This window comes from Rhinolophus hipposideros (genome assembly GCF_964194185.1).
Source record: "Rhinolophus hipposideros genome assembly, chromosome: 3".
Taxonomy (NCBI): Eukaryota; Metazoa; Chordata; class Mammalia; order Chiroptera; family Rhinolophidae; genus Rhinolophus; species Rhinolophus hipposideros.
Window position 1 is genome coordinate 47,640,792 of NC_138049.1, and position 11,809 is coordinate 47,652,600.

Sequence of the window (11,809 nt, forward strand, 5' to 3'; positions counted from 1 at the left end):
ATGCAGGTCATTTTTGGTTTTCTAAAACGAAAGAATGACTAGAGAAACAAGAAAGCAGACTACATCCAAGGAGAGATTGGCCACCAAGCCTTTTTTTTTTTTTTGCCTTTTTCAACCTCCTAATTTCCTATGAATTACACAGTCTATCTTGACTTCCACTTAGCTTAGAATTACAGAGCACACAAGTCAGAAGGGACCTTCGAGATCAATACTCATCTATTCCATCATTTTACAGATAAGAAAACTGAGACACTTAAAGACAAAGCTTGTCCTAGGTCACTCACTTAGGGACAGAGGCCAACTCCAGAACCTAGATCTCGTGATGCTGAGTCTGCTGCGCTTTGAAACACTAATTCCATTGCATCGAGCTACCTCTCATTTCCCAGAAAGGCTCCTAGAAGTTCCAATTAAGGCAATTGCACTTTCTTACAAGTGAAGTAATCAGAATTAAGAAAAGTGTTTTGTGCATCTTGAAACAATAGTTTGATATTTCTGAAACTTCAGACCTTCCACCTTACAGGTTTTGCTCCAAATTCCCTCTCTGCCAGTACGTAAAATCTGCTGTGTCCCAATAGGTAGAAAACCTGTGAGGTCTCTTTCTGTTTTGTAGAAGGGATGATGTGAACCACAAGAGGAACTGTTTAGAAGCATTAATAGTAAATTCTGAGAAAAAGTCAATGATTAGATTGAGCAATTAATCACTGAATTTGATCAGTGTGGATTGCCAATCCAGGCCTTTCAGATTTTAAAAACATCCCTTTATTCCATTCACAGCAGGTTTAGGACCTGCTTTATCCAGATTACTGTTTCAACACTAGTGGAAACAATTGTTATGTAAAATGGGGTAGCCCGGTTTAAATGTGGCTAACATATTTGAGAAAAAGCAATGATTCTTTATTCCATGAATAAGTATATCAAGACCACATATTTGATCTCTGCCCATGCAATGAAAACATCATACGTACATTCTAGTGTGCTTTGTTTCCAAATGATCTAGTTCACACAGTTGTCTGTTGTCCTATTCTAATAAGTAATTTCAGAATTCACATCACTTACAAAGATGCTGAGTGGCTATTTAGGGAAGTCTGATTCAAAAAAAAAAAAAACCCTCCAAAACAAAACAAACCTCCCCCTCTCTTCTCCCTCCCCCAAACCCCACGTGCTTTGTGCAAGACGGAGTCAACCAGTGGGATTCACAGGAGGTCCCCAAGTCAAATGCTGCAGCTGCGTTTTAAAAAAGGGTTGGATAAACTACAGCCGTTAATAACATCTGTATCTATGCAAGCTAAGATGATGATAGGGGTAATCAGATCTCATGCTTCAGGGCATAAGATGATTGCCTGCTGGGAGGAGGAGGATTTGGCTTTTCAGGTATAGCCGTTCACCACTTAGGAGGTAGGTTGTAGACACTTGTCCCAGTCTCTAAAATTTCAGGTGATTTTGGAGTAAAGAAAACACTGATTTGAAATCTAATGTTTCTGTCAGACCAAGACATTGAATAATGAGATATTTGAAATACCCACATTCACCACATACAACATATGTGAATCTCTCTATAACAAGATACAAATACTTAGATGCCCTGTTTTAAACGCTGAAATTCTTTGATACGTCTTGAACATCTTTTAGTGCAAAGCAAACGCTTGATAAATGCTAAGGAACAACAATGAAAACAGTGGAGGTAATTCAACTTTAGTTCATGCATCTATGATTAGCTAAAATAATGTGTAATTACCCAAGTATTCATAATTGCATATAGCTGGATCCCTAAATATATATGTATGGATTTCCAGTTGCATCAACTAAATAATAATTGGAGTTGCGTGTTCGGAGTGCACAAGGAATGCATCCACTTTGATGTCCTGCTCACTAATTCTTAAAACTTAATATTTGTCTGGAAGTGAGAAGGGAATTATACAAAATAACCTTACCTTCTCTTTTGGTTTATTTAATTTTTCAACCCCCAGGAGAGGTATGCTGTAGTACCGTTTCACAATTTAATCAGTTTTGAAAACACGGTGCAAGTGTGAGTAGGGCTACATGAGTACATGCATTTTAGACATGTAAGCCTACACTGCAGGGCAGACGGCATCAGACAGCCGTCCACATTGCAGAGAGATGCAGAATCTTTTGAAGGAGCTGATTTCTAGCAGTGGTTCGAGTCCTCTGGGTATGAAAGACATTCGTGCTACCGGCTTTATCACTATTACTAAACCATTCACTTCTGTTCCAGACAGAGGGACTATTCTGAAAGATGTGGCTGTTAAATGTAATTTTAAAAATGATGCACATAGACAGTTTTAAAGGGGGGGGGGAATCCTGCAGCTGTTTGGCTGCAGACAGGCATGGGAAATTAGTCAGAAGCCCAAAGCATCATCGCTAATAACCATTATTCTGTTGTCTGGAATGTTTGTTTAAATACTATTGACACTGTGTATGTATTGTCATCTTCTCTAAATTGTAGCTCTTAACCACTGAAATCTTGTTAAAGACCACCTAGGGTTTCCTCCGTATGATGCTGAAGTGTGTATTCACCTGATGGATAAACAAAAAACAGACGTTTCTGCTATCAATTTTTCTCTCATGTGCAACTAGCAGGAGATTTTTCTGGACTAAAGAAAGAGATTGCCTGAGTACAGTAGAAACAGACTCCGTGGCATCCCAGCCTTTGTATTTCTCTTCTAGTGATAGAAAATGAGCAAACCCATCGGCTGATTGATACAATTCAGTTCTGCTTAAAATTCACAGATCTCTTTGGTAGGAGACTGTATTTTAAAAGACTCATACTTGCCATTAAGTGTGAAGAAATCAGTAACTATTCTTTTCATCAACAGCATGTTGGTTCCCCCCCGCCCTCCCATTTAGGTTTTGCTTATTAAGTGAGGTCATTTGGGAGAAGAGCGGCTCTGGTGGGTGGGAAAAAAAAAAATCGAACAGCCCGACTCCCAAGTTGAGAGCTCCAGATCACGAGCCATTCAGTACAAAGCGTTTTATATCTTGACTTATGAGGGGACAATAGCTGGTCTTACAAAGGCACCACCTGTGATTTAGCACGGTTGACGTCTTTGTTAAGGAGGAGCCAGAGGGCAGGAGAGAAACAGCACGTGCACAATCCGGAACTTATTACGGTGACCCACCTTCAAGGCCGTTTCACATTATCGCTGAGGCCTCGCCAGATCTTTGGTTACCGTTTTAGAAAAGAAGGTGCGGGGAGGGAAAGGAATGAACGTCGTCAACCCTAACCCAAAGTTCTGGACTGAACGGGTTGCAAGCACCCAGCTGTCCCATTTCACAGATGGGTAAATGGAGGTCAGGTCGGAGGAGTGTCTGGCTCAGCAGGTGGCGGGGATGGGATCCCGAGGGGAGGGAGGGGGGGCTTTGAGTCCTCCCGGCTGGGGGCGCAGAGGGCGGTGCGGCCGCGGGTGGGAAGTCCAGTCCCGGTCTCCGGCCCAACCTTCAGGCGGATGGCTTTTTGCTTCCTTCCCGAAGGTCGCTTCTGACAAATCTATCTATTTGGGGCAAATTGTCAGTGAGAAACTTCCGCTCGAACTGTCCGGGACAAAACCGGCTGTTTGAAAAGGGTAAATCCCGCGGCCTGGCGGGGCCGAACAATGGGTCGCTGGTGCTGCTGCGGCGGGGGCGGCCGGGCGGGCGGCACAAAGGGCGGATTAATTGGGGCCGCGGCTGAGCGATTCGCGCTAGCGCCACTCAGCCCGCACCGCGGGGCGCCCCATTGACTGAGCCCCGAGCCCCACTTTTCACAAACTCCAAACAAAAGTCAATTTCTTTTTTATAAGGAGGGGGAGGGGGCCGCGGCCAAGATTCTCCTCTTGCTCCTGTGCCTCCCACTTGCTGGGTTTTTTTTTGGGTGGGGGGCAGTTGGAGGGAGAGGGGCGTGGGGGAGCCGGGAGTGGGAAGGGACGCGGGTGTGGCTGCCGCGTCCCTGGTCCTCGCCTCCGCTGACCCCGTCGGAACGCGAGTCGCGTCTTCCCTGTGCACCTACCTTCCAGGCAGGAGCCTAGACCCCTGCTCCAGGCCTGGTGGCCACAGAGAAACGCGGATGGGGTGGTGGTAGGGACCAAGGAGAGGGCTGCGGGCACCGGGTTTGGAGAAGTACAGGCAGGTGATTTAGGAGGAAGGGAAAGAGACGCCTTCTTGGTATTCTAAGCTTCAGGAGCTGTGATCATTCATCAGGTATTTATTGAGCAACTACTATGTTCCTGATAGGAGGCAGACAAATCAAATTTGTCCTCAATTTGGGAAGGCTGACTCTTAAATCAAGCAGCTGGTGGGGGCAGGTGGGCACCAGAATGAGGGGCCCAAAGGAAGGTGTCACAATCTCTTTGTAAAGTTATGAGATGGACTTGCCCTTTAACCTGTTGGAAAACAATTATCTAATTACGTGGTAGACACACCTGCTCTGAGAAGTTATGGTACTTTTTTTTTTATTATAGGATTAATATTGTCACTGGTCTGAAAACCAGGTATGGAGGGACCAGGAGTTCATTTCCTCTTTTATCTCTCCTTTCAAAACAGAAGTGCAGAGGGCTCTTCAACAGACACTGACAGGGACAGGAAATTCCTTTAAGCATAAACCTCGATACATTCCCCAGACTACAAGCCTCTGTTGTCGGCTGGGTTGGCAGGGGTTGCATACAAGACACCCCAGTCCTTTTGGTTAGGCCAAAGGCCACATTGTTTTTTGAGGACTGGCTTTCCTAGTGAATCAATTGGGAGGAGAGACCACATGCTGGTGTAAGTGAAGCCATTTGTTGGGAGGAGAGTTTGAGGGGGTGCTCACAGATGATATCCCAAGGTGTTTCTTTTATGGGGATGCTTCTGGTCTTGGTTCTGCAGGCACTTGTGTTCTCCAAGGTTGGTGAATTGAAGTCTCCAATAGCTGGGCTTTAGTAGAGAGAGCCTCCAGGGGACTGGCATCCTTCTGGGCGGGCACAGTGAGGAGGGAGCGCCAATGGCAGGTACTGAATCTGTGGCAGGTTCCGTGAGACGTGAGACAGGTGAAGAAAGCCTTCAAGGCTGCGCTAAAACATGGCTGGAGGCAGAGACCTAAGACATTGCCATCAGAAAGCAAGAACAGCAGATGGATCTGACAGCAGAATCCAACCTGGGCTCCCTTTCAATCACAGTTTAAAGCTGTAGATTTAAAATGATCTTCTCTGGGCCAGACTGTGAACACTTCCAGATTTCTGTGGCATCAAAGGCTGTGAAAAATCAAGGGCAAATATTTATCTCAAGATGTCACAACTTTAAATTGCAATAATAACTTATCCGCTAATCTCTGATGGAAATCTAGAACAGCTGTTACTCCATTGTGCATTCTGAATTCCCAAAAGATAAATTTGGGAATCAACATTTTTTTTTTTTTGTCTACCAGTTTTCAGCATGCCTTCTTTTAGTTTATTGATACCTTTGCAAGTTCAAATCAAATGAAGAACAGGACCGTTTGCTTATTATGAAAGTTATTAAAGCCTACCAAAAAAATATAGATTTGACCTGTATTCACAAGTGTGATGGTGTTGAATGTGTCTGTGCCTGCAAAAGCTGCATGAGGGTGTAAAGACTGAGATATTGCATTATTAGGAAGAAAAAAGAAAATACACGAGTCAATCAGAGTGATGAAACTTCCAAATTCAAGGATCATTTAACAGCACTGTGCAGGTTTAGACAGAATCAATGACGGGCTCTACTGTTAATTAATAGAAAGCTATAACCATAGTTTCTGAGAACACCCAACATGATTGCTTATCATTTCTATTTCACAGATGGAGGTCTTTAGAGAGGGGAACACAACGTGATTTTGATAAGGTCCACCCATGAAAAGGGTGACACACTGGATCAGGCCTTTCCGTCACTCACCCTGGTCAGCTTTCAAGGCCTTGAATGGCTCTCTGTCATTTAGAAATAATTATTTTGGAGTCATTCAATGTGAATCATTAGAGAAAAGAAGCTCCTGGGGATCTGATTATAATTAAACTTCATTTTTTTCTTTTACACTTGCTGGCTCAGCAAACACTGCTGGAAAGAGAGGAAGGTGATCTTGCTACCCCCAGGCTTAGGTTGCCAGAAAAGTACAGAAATCTGACTCCTGATAATGCCAGAGCAGGGCAAGTGCAGCATCAGATGTAGAGTATGTTAGTCATGAGCCAAGAAGAAGGAGCACTCAATCCAGGGATGGACTCGGTTTAAATCAATAGGGGAATGGCATTTTCTTTTCTTTTCCTCTCTAAAATATTTTTATTAAAAACATAACTAACATACAATATTATGTTACTTTCAGGTGGACACCGTAGTTATTCAACATGTATAGACCTGAAGACGTGATCACCATGAGAAGTCCAGCAACCATCTGACATGGTACCATGCGATCACAATATTATTGACTATCTTCCCCATGCTGTACATTACATCCCCATGACTTAGTTGTTTTACACCTGGAAATTTGGACCTCTTATTCCCCTTCCCCCCATTTTAAAATTCATCAATTACATTTAACATTCAATATTATTTTATATTAATTTCAAGTGTACAGCACAGTGGTTATACATTTATGTAATTTAAGAAGGATCCCCCTGACTAGTCTAGTACCCACCTAGCACTATGCGTAGTTATTACCCCATCATTGACTGTATTCCCTATGCTGTTCTTTACATCCTCATGATTGTTTTGTAACTACCAATTTGTACTTCTTAATCCCTCCCCTTTCTTCAGTGCCCCCTAACCCTCCTCCCATCTGGCAACCATCAAAATGTTTTCTGTATCTGTGAATTTGTTTCTGTTTTGTTTGTTAATTTTATTTTTAGATTTCACATAATCCCATTGCATCTGTCTTTCTCTGTCTGACACTCCACTCAGCACAGTACCCTCTAGGTCCATCCATGCTGCTGCAGATGGCAAGAACCCATTCCCTTCCATGGCTGAGCAATATGCCATTGTATATATGTACCACCTCCTCTTTATCCATTCTTCCATTGATGGACACCAGGCTGCTTCCACATCTTGGCCATTGTAAACAGCGCTGCAATGAACATATGGATGGATACATATGTCCCCTTGAAGTAGCATTTTGGGTGTCTTCTGATAAATACCCTGAAGTGGGATTACTGGGTCCTTCACTGTCTCTTATTGCCTTTGTTTTAAAATCTATGTTGTCTGGTATAAGTATTGCTACCCCAGCTTTGTTTGTTTGTTTTTTTTCATTTCCATTTTTATGAAATACCTTTTTCAATCCCTTTACTTTCTGTCTATGTGTGTCTGTCAATCTGAAGTGTAAGTCTCTTGTAGGCAGCATATGTAAGGATTTTGTTTTCTTATCCATTCAGCCTTCCTGTGTCTTTTGATTGGAACATTTAATGCATTTACATTGAAAGTAATTGTTGATAGATATGTAGCTATTTCCATTTTATTATTCAAATTTTTTTTTTTCTGTCTTAAAGAAGTCCCTCTAACATTCCTTGTAATACTGGTTTGGTGGTGATGAACTCCTTTAGCTTTTTCTTGTCTGGGAAGCTCTTTATCTGTCCTTTAATTCTAAATAATAACATTGCTGGGTAGAGTAATCTTGGTTGTAGCTCCTCGTTTTTCATCATGTTGAATATTTTGTGCCAATCCCTTCTGGCCTGCAGTTTCTGTTGAAAAATCAGCTGACAGTCTTGTGGGGGTTCCCTTATAAGTTAGTAGCTGCCTTTCTCTTGCTGCTTTTAGGATTCTCTCTTTGTCTTTAAACTTTGCCATTTTAATTATAATGTGTCTAGGTGTGGGCCTGATTGGGTTCATACTGTTTGGGACTCTGTTTCCTGGACTTGTATGTTTTTTTCCTTCACCAGATTAGGAAAGTTTTCAGTCATTATTTCTTCAAATAGTTCTCAATCTCTTGCTTTCTCTCTTCTTCTTCTGGTGCCCCTATGATATGATTGTTGGTACCCTTGCTGTTTTCCCAGAGGTCTCTTAAACTATCCTCATTTTTTCAGATATGTATTTTTTTCTTTTTGCTGTTCTAATTGGGTGTTTTCTGCTACCTTGTCTTTCAAATTGCTGATTCGATCCTCTCTTCCATCTAGTCTGCTGGTGATTCCTTCTAGTACATTCTTCATTTCAATTACTGTATTCTTCATTTCTGACTGGTTCTTTCTATGGTCTTCTTATGTCTTTTTAAGACATAGATGTCTTTTTGTATGCTTGCTATTTCTTTGTTGAAGTTCTCACTGAGTTCCTTGAGCACCCCAATAACCATAGTTTTGAACTCTGTTTCTGGTAGGTTGCTTACCTCCATTTTGTTTAGTTCTTTTTCTGGAGTTTTCTCCTGTTCTTCATTTAGGATGTATTTTTTATATCTTCATTTTGGCTGCCTGTCTGTATTTGTTTCAAAGTATTAGGTAGGTCTGCTATGTCTCCCAGTCTTGGCCCTGTAGCCTTATGTAGTAGGTGTCCTGTGGGGCCGTGGCACAGTCTCCCTGGTTACCTGCTTTGGGTGCTCCAGGAGTGTCCCTTGTGTGTGCCCTCCTGTTATAGCTAAGCCTTGGTTGCTATTGGCACATCAGTGGGTGAGATTGACCCTAAGGCTGACTGGCTGTGGGATTTGGTCACATCCACAGCTTATGGGCTGCTCTGTGGGAGGTTTACCCCACTTAGCGGGATTTACCCTAGCAGGCTTTGGTGACTGTTTAGACTGTCCTTTGTGTGTGTCACTTGTGGGGCTAGTTGGGCAGTGCTCTTCTGTGATCTGAAGCCAGCCTCCAGGTATCTTGATTCTGGGGCCTCTTGGCCAGGGCTCTGTTGCAGGCCTAGGTCAGCTACTGCCTGTGACCAGCCAGAGGCTACCTGGTAGGAGCTACAAAGCGATCTGCAGTTATTCACTGCTTGTGCTAAACCTGGCGGCACGTGGGAGAGGCCATGCGGTGAACTGAGGAAGGCTGCCAACAGGGCTGGGTCTGGGGTTACCCTGCAAAAAGCTAGAACACTGTGCCTGAGGCCTGCTGCCACCTGCTGGCTCTCTTAAGGTTTAACCACTGATAATTTCTTACGTACTACGGAAATTGGGTGAGGCAGGGTCTCAGGGAGTCACTAAAGTGGGAAGAATTGTGGTCACCAGGTTAAGATAGATTCACCAGGTTTATTGCCAGTGCTGAGTCTGGAGTGGCTCAGCAAAAGTCTCAGAGCACACCAAAGCCAGTCACCACCTGCTCAGGGACTGCTGGACTCTGATAGTTTTCAAGAAAGAGTGCAGTGCAGGCGGGGCTGGCTGGCTGCTTGTGGAGAAAAGGCCTCAGAGAGGGCAGAGTCACAGTGGGTCAGCAGGGTGGAGCATAGGAGCTCACAAAGCCTGTGGGGCCGTGGCACAGAAAAATGAGATTCAGATTTGGCCGGAGGGGGCGGGCTCAACACAGGAAAAATGGTGCCCTCCTGTAGGCTACACAGATGGTGAACCCTGCTCTAGGAAAATGCTGACTGTTCTCCAGTCCTCCCATCAAAGCCACATATCTCAGTCTGCCCCCCACTCCCTGTATGTCTCCAAGGCCCCCTGAGTCACTGTCCCTCCCCTGGAATCCACAGTAAGTACCTGCATGCGAGTGAGTCTGTGCACGGGCTATTTAAGAGGACGGTTGGGTTTCTTGCAGCTTTCGGGCCCCCCTACCAGTTGGAATCCCCCACTGTTTTTCACAGCCAGACATTGTAGGGATACCTCTTCTTAGCACCAGTACTCCGAGCTGGGGAGTCTGGTGTGGGGGGCTGGGGTCCTTCACTCCTCCTGGGAGACTAAAGGTGGCTGTGGGGACAGAGCCCCAGAAAGCAGTTTCCAGGCTCTCGGCCTCATATGGAGAGGTGCTGGCTCAGATAGTGGATGGCCGTCAGCTGTGGCTGGTTGGCCATCAGCTGTAGCCATTAAGCCATTGGTCACTGATATAACTGCCAAGGCTACAGAGGGGAGCCGAGGAGAGTGAAGGAGGAGACTGAAGGAGAGTAAGGAGAGTCGAGGAGAGTTGGTCGGTTGGCAGCAAAGCGGACAGCAGATCGCACGTCTTGTAAACCCAGCCTCCAGTGAGACCATAGTGGTATGACTTCCCTACCTATGGCTCCGTGGGTGTTCCTTTTTGGCCTCACCATGTCCTGTGTTCTTATGTGGGGAGTGGAAGCAGAGACCCCGCATGCCACCCCGCTGGACACCCTGCACAACAGTGGCTGAGATATCCCTCCTGATTCTCAACTGCCACACGCAGATGTGGGGCCTCTTCTGCCTCTCTGTCCCTCCTACCAGTTTCAATGTGGCTTCTTGTTTATATTTTTAGTTATAGAGGACTTCTGTTCAGTTAGACTTCAGATGGTTTTCCAGGTGATTGTTCTATAATTTAGTTGTAATTTTAATGTGTTCATGGAAGAACAGAGGCACAATGTTTATGTACTTCACCATCTTGGATCTCTCCGCAATATTATTGTCTATATTCTCTGTGCTATATATTACATCAGGTGTAACATAGTAGTTAGTCATCTATATAACTTTAAGACGAGATCTCCCTAACTAGTCTAGTACCCACCTGGCACTATATATAGTTATTACCATATTATTGATTATATTCCCTATGCTTTACTTTACATCCCATTGACTATTTTGTAACTTCCAACTTCCAATTTGTATTTCTTAATCTCTTTACCTTTTTCCCCCTGCTCCCAACCCCTCTCCCATCTATCACCCTGATAGCTCTAGTACCTATCTGACACAATACATAGTTATTACAATATTATTAACTATATTCCTTATGCTATACCCTACATCCCCATGACTTTTGTGTAACAACCAATTTGTACTTCTTAGTTAATCCCTTTCCCTTTTTCACCCACTCCCAAACCCTTTCCTGACAACCATCAAAATATTCCGTGTATCTGTGAATTTGTTTCTGTTTCATTTGTTGATTTTGTTCTTTAGATTCCACTTATAAGTGAAATCCTATGACATTTGTCTTTCACTGTCTGACTTACTATCCTCAGCACAATTCCCTCTAAGTCCGTCCATGTTGTCACAAATGGCAGTATTTCATCATTTCTTATGGCTAAATAGTATTCCATTATATGTAAGTACATCTTCTTTATTCAATTATCTGTTGAAGGACACTGAGGTTGTTTCCATGTCTTGGCTACTGTGAATAATGATTTTTTGCTAATGTTTCCAAGCTCCCCTTTTATTTCATTAAACATATAAGTTTTGTATTTGGTCACTAATAATGTTAATATTTGATTCTTTGAGGGACTGTTTTTGGTGTCTGCTGCTTGCACCTTCTGGTATCACTTCGGGATACCATATTTCTTCCTAGGCTTTGTGATGTTTTTGTTCTGTGAGCTTTTCATTTGTCTTGACACTATCTCTGGGGGTTCTTAGAGGCCAAAGGTGATGAATTTATGCAGGGAAGATTTGCATTTGCTCTTTTTAGTCAAGTCACTTGGCTGTGCTACCAAAATGGGATCCTTTTATGTTAAAATACTCTCTTATTAGGGTTTAAAAATTTTTGGACCACGTAAGTGTTATGATGAATCCAGATAGAAAAACTGTGTTAGACTTTGTTGTGCTTCCAAATTTTTAAGGAAATTTTTGTTTTCTATTTGTCCTCCCAGCATCAACATTATGATAGATGAATGTCCTTGTTTTGGCATCTCTCTTTGGGGCAGGATTTATTTTTTAAATGTATTTTTACACTGAAGATGTAGCCTTTTGTATTTTGAACTTTAAAGATTCTCCTAACAGGTTCCCCACATTGGGTGATCCCTGAGCACTATCTCAGAGTTGAGATTTAGGGTCTCC